This window comes from Pezoporus occidentalis, unplaced genomic scaffold (genome assembly GCF_034315485.1).
Source record: "Pezoporus occidentalis ecotype Australia unplaced genomic scaffold, CSIRO_AGI_Poc_V1 ctg141, whole genome shotgun sequence".
NCBI lineage: Eukaryota > Metazoa > Chordata > Aves > Psittaciformes > Psittacidae > Pezoporus > Pezoporus occidentalis.
The window spans coordinates 700,659-713,228 of NW_026913220.1; the positions used below are offsets into that span (position 1 = coordinate 700,659).

General features: G+C 38.9%; 1 long non-coding RNA gene across 1 annotated transcript; it reads left to right on the top strand.

The window, feature by feature from the left end:
- Positions 1-7,425: 7,425 nt before the first annotated feature.
- LOC134159151 (uncharacterized) lies at positions 7,426-9,526 on the top strand. The gene is made up of 3 exons (XR_009963052.1): positions 7,426-7,637; positions 7,710-7,836; positions 9,390-9,526. It is a non-coding gene; the product is annotated as an uncharacterized LOC134159151 (long non-coding RNA).
- Positions 9,527-12,570: the final 3,044 nt, after the last annotated feature.

Below are 12,570 nucleotides of genomic sequence, written 5' to 3' on the forward strand. Positions count from 1 at the left end.
TACAGAAACAAACAGTTAGGTGTTGTGCTTTTGATAAAATTTGGGTAATTTTGAGACTGAAGTAATTTTTTATGTTTACTATCTCCTTTGGACTGATTTATGGCCAAGGCATGCAGTGGAGATGTTTCAGTTTGCAGATTTTGCTTCTTTTCAAATTTGCCCTCCATTTTATGGTATACAGAGCAGTTTACTGTTCATTAAGCCAATGTAATAAAATTATTGTGTCTTTTGGCAATGTTATGTACTTCAAACAGTAGAATTCTTTTGAAAATATCAGCTAGCAGTACATTCTGGTGCCACACATTTCAGTTTTGTGAAATGATTGTTTTCGTTTGCTTTGGGTTGGATCAGTAATTTAAGCACATTTTAAAAATTGCCTAGTTATAACTTACTTTCTTTTATTCATTATATTTTTAATGCTTGTGTGCCTTGCAATGCCTGAATTGGCTGAATCATTAACTCTTGGTGAAGAGAACTAAAGATTTAAGACATAGTCTATCTTTCTGTTGAAGGGATGTTGGCATGCACTTAACTTTTAAAATCTGCCCCCTTGGTAACTATGACAACTAGTGATAGGTTGTGGGGTATTACAAGCAAATATGGAAAAAGTAGTGAATAGCATAAAGGGTAAGAAACATTTATCTTCAAGGTTAGTTACTGTCTGTTTCCTCATTGCATTTATTTGCAGCCTTGATAGTAAAGGCACACTACAAGCACCTCAAATTAGGTCCAAGCTTGTTCGCATCCCAGATGCTGTGTCCTTATTATGTGTGAGTGGCTGTAAAGAAACAAAAGAATAAAAAAAAAAAAAAAAGAGACATTATGTGAAATGAGGTTTTCTTTTAGGGTCCTTGGTCTTTTTTCTGGATACAGCTACATCTCTGTGTGAGGCTTTTTTTTTCCGTAGGGAACGCAAATGCAGACTGCAGGCTATGGGGACTTCATGGTCCACCCGGACCTGTAGCTCTCCCTACTCAACTGCTATTCAGGTTCAGGAACTGAGGAAACAGTCTTCAAATGAGGAACAGTCTTTGCAGGGTGTGGTGACTGTCAGCATCCTTCATGAGCCAGAAAGGGGAGGAAAGGTGTGTTGACCTCCAGCATGTGAACCAAGACCCTTCAGGCACTTACAATCATGGAGAGAAACCACAGAGCTAAAATCACCTACTGGAAACCTCTGTCCATGATTCAAATCTTCCTTGGGATGTTTCTAGCCTGAAAAAAGAGAGCCCCTGGGCCCATTCTCAGGGACTGATGTCAGCTACTTGGAAAGAGACAACAAGAACTGTAGAGTACAGGTCTGTTTGGCCTGCAGATCCCTCCAGGACTCCTTGGAGTCAGGCAGTGCTCTTGGAGACAGAAGAAACTTACGCTTGGAATACTAAGATACTGTTTCCTGCTTTTCTGCTGGACACCTGATGGAAAGCAAGAAAGCAGTGCCTACCACTGCAGAAAGGAGAGGCAAAAGAAGAGTGAAGAAGCACAGAGGACTGGTTTTGTTGAATAATTTGCAAATCTGTAGGCAGTATTTATCATCTGAATAAAAACCATCCTTGTGTACTAGTTTTCCTGATAAGACAGAACCTTTATCAAGTGTGCCTTCATTTGATGTAGCTTTTTAGACAAACTGGTATCAAGCCAGTTAAAATAAAATGGGAGACACAGCCTCAGTCCATGGAGTCAGCCACAAGCCAAAGGAGTCATTCTAACCATTGGAAATCACCTGAAGAAACCAAGCCTGAAATCCCAAAAGCAGCTGGGGCCTGCAAGTGTTGCAGTGGGTTTGCGGTAGGGCTTAGGTTGGTGCAAGGCAGCACTGAGCAGCAAGGTACAGAGTATTTATCATTACAAAAAGAGCAGTGTTACCATGAAAAAGGGAAAATTTAAGGAGAGGGTTGAATTAGGATAATGAGGGTGCTTAGTACTTGCAGAGCCTCTTCTTGTGCTCAAAGGGCTAGGGACAAAAAATCACAGTGCTTATTTAAAAGTTTTAAAGAGTAGCTGGTGTGGTTTGTGTCACAGTCTGTAAAGTGTATGGCTGGCCAGGAGTGTTTCTGGCATACAGGCAGAGAATCAGCACAGCTGCAGCATTTGCTGTTTTGCTGTTTGTATGCAGATGTGCCTGTGATGCTTTTGTCTTTCCAATCCACTCTTCCTAATGGAGCCTACAAATAAGAAAAAGCTATAAAAACCCTTGCACATCACACTTAAGTGTGATTTGTGAGAAAGGAGGTTTGTGAATGCTGGTTTAATCAAAAGTTAATTTTTAAAATCTTGATCTTTGAATCACAAGGACATTTACTACCAATTTATTCCATTTCTGAACCCCTTTTGGTAGCATATTAGGCTGTGTGAATGACAGAATGACTTTCTCAGTAAAATTCCTTCTGATCTGCTTCTGCATTTCATGTTGTCTTCTACCACATTTTAAAATATTTTTTGAGCTGAAGAAGGTGAAAACATTGAGTAAGTCCAGCGTTATAAACACTTAGAAATATTTCAGTGGAGAAAGTACAAGCTGCAGGGATGCCTGAAATACACATTCTGCCTGATGAATGTGCTCGAATTCTTTGGGTGCACTATAAATTGTCAGCCAAAAGTGAAACAAATACAAATAATTTTATTCAGAAGACAAAGCTGTGTCTCACAGAGGAAAAATAAGAAACGTTGGTTGTAGAACACCAGTGGATTTTTTTAATGTATGTCTGTTCAGTATTTGACCTGGTTTTTCTTTTTCCTGCATCTTTCTTATATCTTCAACATTCTTTAATAAAATTGCAAGACAGAAGTAAAAGAACAAAATATTATAGCTTGTACCAGTAAAAATATTAAAAAAAATAAAACAAAGATTTCTCTTGGGTGCTTGGTGTGCTCTTGGCAGCCCATTTTCAAACTAGTGTAGGATACTCCAGCATAGTCCTGGACTATGACTTTTTTGAGTCAGCGCAATCTGCGTCTTAATGCTTGCTTAAAGGTTTAGGTAGTGTGGATGTCAACATGATAATCCATGTGTTTACATGCACTGCTCATTCAGTTGCAGGATAGATCACTTCTTGGTATACTGAACATATTTCTTCTGTTAATGCAAACTAATTCCATATGCTCCACTTGTGACTGTCTCATCAAAATATCGAAGGAAGTCTGTATGGCTCTAATTTTTTGTTTCTATAGAAGAAAGCTTTGAAGTTGCTATCTATGTACCCAGGTCTCAAATATGCACTATAACTGAACAGAATTAATAAAATTAGGCTTATTACTCACATTTTTGTGCTAAAGGCATTTCTTTTTATGGCCTATATTCATAAGTCTTGTTATAGTACTAATGTAGGAAGTGGTAATTTCACCTTTTATCCAGTATTATGTAATTTTAAACATCACATTAATGTCCATATGTTCTGGTTGAGTCTACCATATCTGCATGAAGTTATCTTTCAACCCACATTCTCTCCGGTAGCCAGTGATACACCTCTGTAAATTATCCTGAAAGAAGGAATTGTGTTACTTCTGAATTACTAACTTTTAATGATTTTCTTTTGCCACCGGAAAAAATCATCAGAAAAGGCACCCTCCTTCAATTTAGGGGACCGAAACACAATGGGAATTTCCTTAGGAGAAGTCTTTCCCCTACTTACTCATGTAATTAACTTTTGTCTTTTGTATCAGGCTTATTAAGCTCACTGCTGTGTTTTGAAATTATGCCCTTAGACCTTCCATAGAATTAATTATTACCTCTTTGTCTCTGCTTGGGGCCTGAAAATTCTACCCTTTCTCAGAGGCTTGAAATAACAACTTTTTTCAAAATATATTTCTATAAATGCTTTGTGATACCTCAAAGTCCAATGACTTTCCTTCCTTCAGTTAATTCTCTTGTTCTTTGAAGGCCTGCTTTTTCCTATTTAAAGACAAAAAGAAGGCCTAAAATTGTTTGGGAACTGGAAGCTGTTGAAGAGGTTGCTGGACCCTGTGGTCAAAGTAAAAAGCAAGATTTTCTGTGTTTCTCCTTCTGTGTTTGTCTCTTACACCTTGATCCCAAAAAAGTTTTTTAAGAAAAAACAAACAAAAAGCACAAACCACAACAAAATAAAACAAGGTAGAAGAGTTTACTCTGAGACTTTTCTTTCCTGTTTTAATAAAAATTCTTCATTATATTGATGCTGATACTTTTGTTTAGGAAATTACTGAACTGTAGCTAATATCATGTTTGTGTTTCAACATTAAATATTTTTAAAATGTTGAAAGAATGACTTTCAAGTTCTTTAACTTCAAGTGGAATTTCAACTGAAGGGTTGAAATGCAAGGTAATAAACAAAGCTAGGAAAACAAAGTAATTTTCAACCTACAGGTTGCTGGAACTTTTAGAGATTATTCGAGTAAGGCAGGAAAGTTCATGGGATCTAGACACCTAACTCCATTGGGCTCCTCTGTATAGTTAATAATGAGTGTTCTATATGAAATATTTTAGTACTTTCTGTACCAGAATAACAGAGCTGCACTATCTGTACCTGGCCTGAGATACAGGAGTTCAGAAGAACTGAAGTTAAGGTCTCTAGGGTACGTGTTGTGTAAACTTAGTGGTGAATTATGTCACTCATGAAGTAAGTAGAAGTAATGTGTCTGAAGTAAGTAGTCATAATGTGTCTGAAGCAGTTGATGGCATCTCAGCATCACTGCCCACCTGGCTCTCTCCAGCAGATTCTGGGAACGTCTTGAAAATCCCACAGATGCATTCTGTTGTTTGTTAAAGTAGGGTGACCAGAGAGTCCTTGATGTCTTACCAAATGTTTGGTGTTTTTTTTCACCAATTCTGCACTTCTGAAAACTATTTTTGTCTCTTAAAAATATTTGGGAATATGAGCAGGCAAAAGATATGTTCATGGAGACAATACTGGCTGCACCCAGCCAAGATGTACTTACTAGTTAGACACTAAGTTAATCACCAAGTTAGTCACCAATGTGATTTTGTGTCTTGGGTAACATCAGCATAAACCAATCTGGAGCAGTTTAGCCATGTCAGGGTTTAGCAGTTTAGCCAGGCAGGGACATACTTACATCTTTTGCTAGTACTCTAAAAAAGGCATCTTGCTTATACTTCAGTGTTAATCTTTCTGTCAGCTATCAGTAAATATCTGTCGGTAGATTTTTCAAAACTTTAATTTAACCTACCTGCTCCACCTGCATCTTCTGGCTTAGTTAATTATTGCTGTTTCCTCATTTATTGCTATCTGGATCTGCTGTACTTGTCTTTTCCTAACAGGCTGAAAAGCAGAAGTGGAAGGGAGAAGTCACTGTTGCCTACACATTCCTTCAAAAGTGTACAGATTCTTACTTCATGCAAAATGGCTGGCCTGATCTCACTGTTTCAATTGTTCAGATCTGCTTCTCCTACATTATCTGTCATGCTTATAACAGTTATCCCCATTGACCATAACAAAAACTTTTACGGCATTTGATGATGTCACTTTCATTCCTTTAATGACTCAATCCACAAGCTACCAGATGTTATCCACCTGCCAGTACTGAAGCCAACTTGATCTCTGCTAATCGAGAGCTTTATGCAGTTTTCCAATCTGTTTGCCAAATTATTTGAAGGCATTTTTGATATTGAAACGGCATGGCAAATGGCAAGAGACTTACTGGTTTGTCTTCATTAAAGGTGACAATATTTCAATCAGATTCATTCAATTTTAACTGTCCTTCACTTAGAAACATCATTAAAGATTCTAAACAGCTTAGGAGAAAATATTACTTACAAAAGCTTAAAAATCTCAGCTGGGAATCCATCTGTGCCTGTAGCTTTTTTTCTTGTTGTCAACTACTTAATTACCTGGCTAATTTCCTGATGCAGAATTTGTGTCTCCTGTCTAAGCAGCTACATCTAACTTGGGGGGGATTTTCTCCATCAAGAGTGATGTAAATAGCTATTTCTCCCAGTGGAAATATAGTCTTCATGCAATGTGTATGTTTAGTCTGATGGCCTTAGTGTTAGACAACTTGGTTCTTGTGTTGTTATTTTTGTTGTTGTATTTTTGAATTCTCAGCTGCAATTGTTCCTTTCTAAACCATCGGGTTTGTTTTATTATTTTTTTCCAAAGAAATATCTCTGTGTGAATTGGATGAGAGACTTGCTTTCATTACATTTTGATGTTCCTGAACAGTTTTGTCCAGCTTTTTTATGTATTTTAATTGTTTTGGTAGGTTCATCAGTCACTAATCACATAGTTGAAGAGCCATTTTTAATGACATCTGTGTGGTTATAGAATATTTGACTTATGTTGTTGGTTGCTGTCTAAAAATAACAGTCTGGGCTTTATTCTGAAGTGGAGAGGAACTCGTCATGAATAAACTGAGATGGAGCCATACCTAGTTCTATAGGTCTGTAGTTTGGAACCTGTGAGCAAGTGGTAATTATCAGGAATAAGTTACAGTTAATTCATGGACAAGTGAGTGTGAGTTATGGTATCTGAAGCATAGCAGCATTGCATTTTAGGCAATGTTTGGTCACAGAAAACATTCTAGTGTCCTGGGCTGCAAAATCTGTGCTAATTACTTATAACTGTGGTGTCTCCTCTTCTTCATGAGGAAAGGAAGTATCAGAAGAAGTAAGAGTGAATCCTATTGAGCTCAAAATAGTGTTGTGAGTTTTGGCTGTTTCATTAGTTCTTTGCAAAGTGGTTTGAAATCTTTGATTAGAAAGTGGCACTAGAATGAACATTACTGAGGTTGAGATTTTCTTCTAGTGTTTCAGAGCCCATAGAGAAAAAACAGTTGTCTTAACTGCTAACAATCCTGTGGAAAGTAAAATCAAACATGAATGCTTTCATTTTAAAACAGATTAGCCAAATGAACATCAGAAATGTGTAACATCAGAAATCAGTGGTCCAAATGGGCCTTCTAGAGGTTTTGTAGATTGCACCATACTTTGGGGAATTTTGATTGTGCAAACCTTGGTATAAGAAGGTTGTCACCAATCTGATGACTGCTGCTACAGCCTCTGCCAAGAGGACAGAAACCAGTGAACAGCTTCAAGTATTAATCATGTCTGTCTTCATTTCTCCCATATGTAAGAACTGTTCTGTATTATAAGGGTTAGATGGCAGCTGATGGCAGCCTGCATACCAGGGGATATGGCAGTCTTGCATTCTCTTTTTGTGCCCAAAGAAATGGTAGATGCAAGTAAGATATTAAATTCAAGGAAACTGTACACCATAGCTGGGAGAATTCAGTAAATACTACACAGATCAGCTAATCCTTCTTTTATTGCTAACTTCAGTTAGCTCTTTGCATACACGTACAGTGCACTTTTTCTTTTAAGCATCATATTTTTCCATAAAGGATTGAAGTAGCTTTGAGCACTACCTGGCAACAACACCCTTGCCTCTTCTAATAGTTCCAGCATTGCTTTCCAGGAGTGTGGCTCATCTACAGCATTGAGACAGAGCCCTATGGCAGGAAGGCTGCAGAGTCCTGCCATGTCAGAAGGAGAAGGGAGGTCACTGGGCAACCCTTACTCATGGGGAGTGTGCGCTCATTGCAGCATCAGACCTGCCTCTTTTCTTCTCTTGACCTGCACAGACCAGGAGCAGTCCTTGAGTGCTGTACCTGGGATATTGCAGATGGAGCCACATGCCTGTAAAACAGTGACCGTGTCTGCAGATGCAAACAGGTTGCATGGAAATCACATCACTTCCTCATCCTCATCTTCTCCTCAGGTTCTAATTGAAAAGAGGCTGCCATTGCTTCCCAAACAATTGAAAACCGCACAAAACCAAACTTGGGGTTAGAACTCCCTCTTTGACTTTGGTTCAACACTGTCAGCTGGAAAACTTCCATCCAGAGGTGGGTGTGAACCTCTGGCTTTTTAAGTTGGTCTGAATGTACTGCTGCTGCCCTTGCTTTCCAGAAAATGTCATAAATTGTTTAAAGAAAAGAAAGAAAGATGTTTCCCAAGAAAAGTGTAAACATTAACAGTGCTGCTCAGCAGAAATATGCTATGGCCTTTATCCACAGGGAAGGCAGAGGAAATTGGGACTTCACCTTTCTGACCTCTTGCAGGAAAAAAAATGTGTCCAACCCATATAATTGTATTTTGATGTCAGCCTTCAACAAAGTTCCAAATAAAGAGAGATGAAGGCTCCCTTCCCCATCCTCCTGAGAACAAGTTTTGATTCATAACAGGAAAAAAGAATGGTATTATTATGTCACCTTTGTATGACAGAAAACTATTTTGATTTTTTGAACTTCCTTCTTGGAGGCATATAAATACACCAGCCTCTTAAAAAGCCTAGCAGGGAGTTTTCTGAGTCCATGCACCATAGGCAGTTCACAGTCAGTACACATTTCTGCTAGTGGAGCTGTATCCGCATCTTAAAATCTAGACGCTAAGCAGACACCTGTGTTCAATCAGGCATCTTGACCATGCTGCTTGCTCTTAAGGTGCAACCATGCTGGCAAACTGAGCAATTTTGTTGCAGGACCAGGAAGAAGAACAGCCATGAGGCATGCGTTTGTCCTGAGCAGGGGCATTGCAGCAAGCCAGGTGGGGGGCTGTTCGGATCAGGAGGAGATGCCCCCCTGATGTGAGAGGGAAGATTCCCAAATTCTCTGTGTTCTAGAGGAAGGCAATACACTATTCTGTGTACAGAGGAAGGCTGGTGCTGGTGGGGCAAGGGGAAGGATGGAGAAATGAGAAGGGGAGCAAGAGATGTTCAGTGTGAGAGAGGTTGACTTGGAGTTGTCCCGAAGGCTGTCAGGGGAAGATACGTTCATGCCAATGCTAGTGTGGTATCGAGGCAGTTTTGATTTCTGAGGAGTTCAGAGCCCTGGGTCTTTTCCAAGGCCTTGGGATGGGGTTGTGCTAACAATGTGCATTTGCTGGCATACAGCAAGATGTATGCCCAGTTTTTTCCTAAAGGTGTCCTATGTAATTCAGGAGCAGAGCAAGTTTTACTCTGAGTTGCCAGCAACCTGTTTACTCATGTAAATAAGGTCAAATTTGAAAAGATCAATCAGCCTTTTATGACTGAAATGTCCCTTCAGTACTTAAAAATATGCAACCATGGGTGCTCTAAAAGGACATCAGAATTACCGGTATGTGTTTTGGAGTCTGCTCTCCATCAATAAAGATGTCATTTGCTTCCTGACTTGCCCTTAAACTTCAGAATTGCCAATAAAGGTTGTGGAAAAGCCACAAAACTCAGGATTTTTGCTAAAAATAGAATCCTTTTGTCTTTTCCCAACAAGGATGTCTTTAGAAAAAGCCAGTGGCAAAGCTTACAACTGAATGTCTGCGTCACAAGAGTGATGGCACCACAAACTGCAAGTAATAATCCTAGCAAATAAGGGAGGATAATAATACTTTCTATGCATTTCTTTCTGCTTTCCCTTTGTAGGCTGATGTCATCATTACGAATTGTCAGTTCCTAGTATCACAGCTAATGCTCTGGTGGTTTTGTTAGAAAGACAGTTGCTGTAGCGGCAGCAGCTAATTGTTCTTTGGATTTGTCTTTCATTGTAGAATTTTATGAATAAGTTTGTAAGTAAGTGAACTTGAACCCTATTTGAGTCACTTGGGTTTGTCCCCTCTTGCTGCTAGCTTTATTCCCAGGTTAAACCATCTGTCTAACAAAAAGTACCTGTTTCCAGAATTAGCTAAGGGGCACTAAGAAAAGCGTTTGACACTAAAATAGAGAAGTAAAAGTACAGTATTGGCAGCCTTAGGTTTCAGAAATGCTTTCACTGTATTATCGTCAGCTTTTCCAAAAGCTGCAGTAGCCTCTGGTGACCTGTCTGCAAACACTTCCATTACAAAGAATAATAAGTGAGGCTATCCTTTGTCAGTTCTCTTTCAACATGTTCTTAGGAAAATAGCAGAATGTCTCATCAGACAAATGAAAAGCAAGGAGAAGTATAAAGGAATGTTACCAATAGGCAACAATGTAATTGCTGAATGGGGACGATACTGCTTACAATTCTGGTTTTCCTGCAGTTGTCTTCAATCCCAGAAGCCTCATTTTCAGCAGGATCAAACCCCTGCACTATTCAACAGTTTTCCCTTTAGTATAGGAGGTAATTTACCATTTCAGTTGGCCTTGCAGTGACTGAAATATTTAGGGGATTTGTGTAGTGACAGAAATAGATAAGATGTTTGAGGCAAACAGCTTAGTTCTGTTTTGGAAAATCTCCATGGGATTTAAGAGGATGCACTGATGTAATACAATTGGTGGGTTTATTAAAATTCTTTCTGAATAACATCTATGGTAAAAGTGTTTCTGAATAACATCTATGGTAAATCTATTCCCATTACAAAGTCTTCCCTCTCTCCTACCACCCCCCTGCATAATATCCTTCCTGAATGAGTCAGAAACCTGTCTAGCGATGTAAATAATACAGCAACAACAAATACAGAAATATTTTTAAAATTTATTTATTGTCTTTATAGTTCTATATAGCTGTGAAAATCACCAACAAACAGATCTTCCAGTGTAAGCTAAAGCTTCAGGCAGATTCAAGTCATTGTTTAAAAAAAAGTCAGAAGTAGCAGATTATCTGTTTGTTTATATACTATTTCTAGCTTGCTTAATCACAGTTCACAAACAAAAGTAAGAGTACTGACAGTCGATGTAGCACTGAGTCCAAGCACATCTATGTCTATGTGCATATGTAAAAATGAAGACACATGCATTCACCGATACGGAACTAGATTGCTCACACACACTGGTAAAAGATTATTATTAATGATGCACTCAAAAAAATAAGAACTAGCAAAGACTGAATGTTGCTGGGGCAACCTTAATTTGGTTTCCTGGTGTCTTTGCTGCAACAGAAGCTGTTTGGAAATTTTTCTATGCAATGTTTTTGTCACAAAACACCAATCTATCAATATCAAGACACTCCTGTGCACATTCTGGTTTTGGGAAACATTTTCTCTAAGCCCAGACTGGAATTCTTATGATGAGAGAGACAATTCAGGACTGGTTCAGACCAGTTTTGTAAACTTGGCTTGTTGCAGAAGGCAGCCCTATCTAGGTGACTTCCAGGTGACTTTCCAGGCCTGGCCTCTATTTTATTTCCTGGTTTTCTGACTTGGGGCAGTAGAACCATGTTGCAGAAATGCTGAATGCTCACAGCTGAAGCTGTAGTTAGTGGAACACAAGCTCTGGAAATGCAATACTAAATAATTATAAGAAACGGGTTGCACACATTTGAAATTGCTTACCACCTTTGACTGTCTGTGCCTCTCTTCTTGATCTGTGAAACGATTCATTAACATTTGTGTATCATCAGTATAGCACTATTATGGTAAGCACCACAGAAAGCCCTTAAGGAAATTTTATATTCTTTTTTGAAAGCAGACTTGAATAGTGTTCAATGAATAACGCATTAGGCAACAGTGTATTGAACAAGGAAAGAATGAAATATTAAACATCTACAGGGCACTGCCTTTCCTAAGTAATTTAATGAGGCAGAGGTCTTGTGAGAAGAAACCTCTGGGTGACTGTGTCACCATACATCAGGACAATACATATGTACAACAGAGGTTGAAGTAAGGTTGCACAGACAGCCTTAATGCTGGGATTTCCTAAATCCTGAATGCTTAACTTTTTGTCATCTTTTAGAAGAACAGTATTCAGGTGGGCTTTCCGTGGGTAATACATGTATAATCTGCAGAGAAATTATATGCCAAATGTTAGGAATATTTCATTGGGATGAGTTTCATTGATCTTATTATTTCTAAACAGTCAGTAATTGGAATTATATTTAATTAACATATTCATTAAAGTTACATACATTGGTCTATGCAGAAGTCAGACAAGCAATAATTTTTCCATTAGTATGTTTTCAAGGCCTCCACGCAAAGCTGGGATATGATATTTCCTGTACACACAAGATTACCCCATACTTGCCCCCCGTACCTCTCTATTCCTTTCTTGCTGGAAATTTGCACCAGCTGTGGCCTCCTTTGAGCCAACAGAACTGTGGTGGGATTCAGGGTGGAAGTAGGGACAGATGAGAAGGAAGTGAGGGTAGTTCAAGGAGTGAAGGTGCCTTTTAAACTTAGGTGTTCGCAGCTCTGTCTCTAAAGTTTGCCGCCTATCTGAGAACATCCCATTGTTGATGAGAACATCACATCTGTTGAACATCACAGGAGTATGCATAGCACTGCTGAGATCTTCCGGATCTGCAGCCTGATTTCTTGATGTCTTGTGAAGGTGGGCATTCTCTCTTTTTGCTGATTAAAAAGTAAAAATTCCCTTACCCATCAGTAATGAGGAAAACCAAATAAAATTCCAAATGCAACTCCTTGGTGCACTGATGGGACAGGGACCAGAAGAAAAAAAAAACAGAAATTCTCATACTCTTGAGCAGTAAGACCCACATAACACTGCAAGAAATATCTTCTCATTCTCCAGTGTGTACAACCAGAGGTTTCTTCAAACTTCTCACAGTCAAGATCCTGGACAGCCCATATAGCTGGCTCTTCTGCAGAATGCCCAGACACTTTCATCCTGAGGATCAAAAACCTCAATGACAGGGTTTTCCTCAAAGAACACAGCTTTATACCAGCCAGCC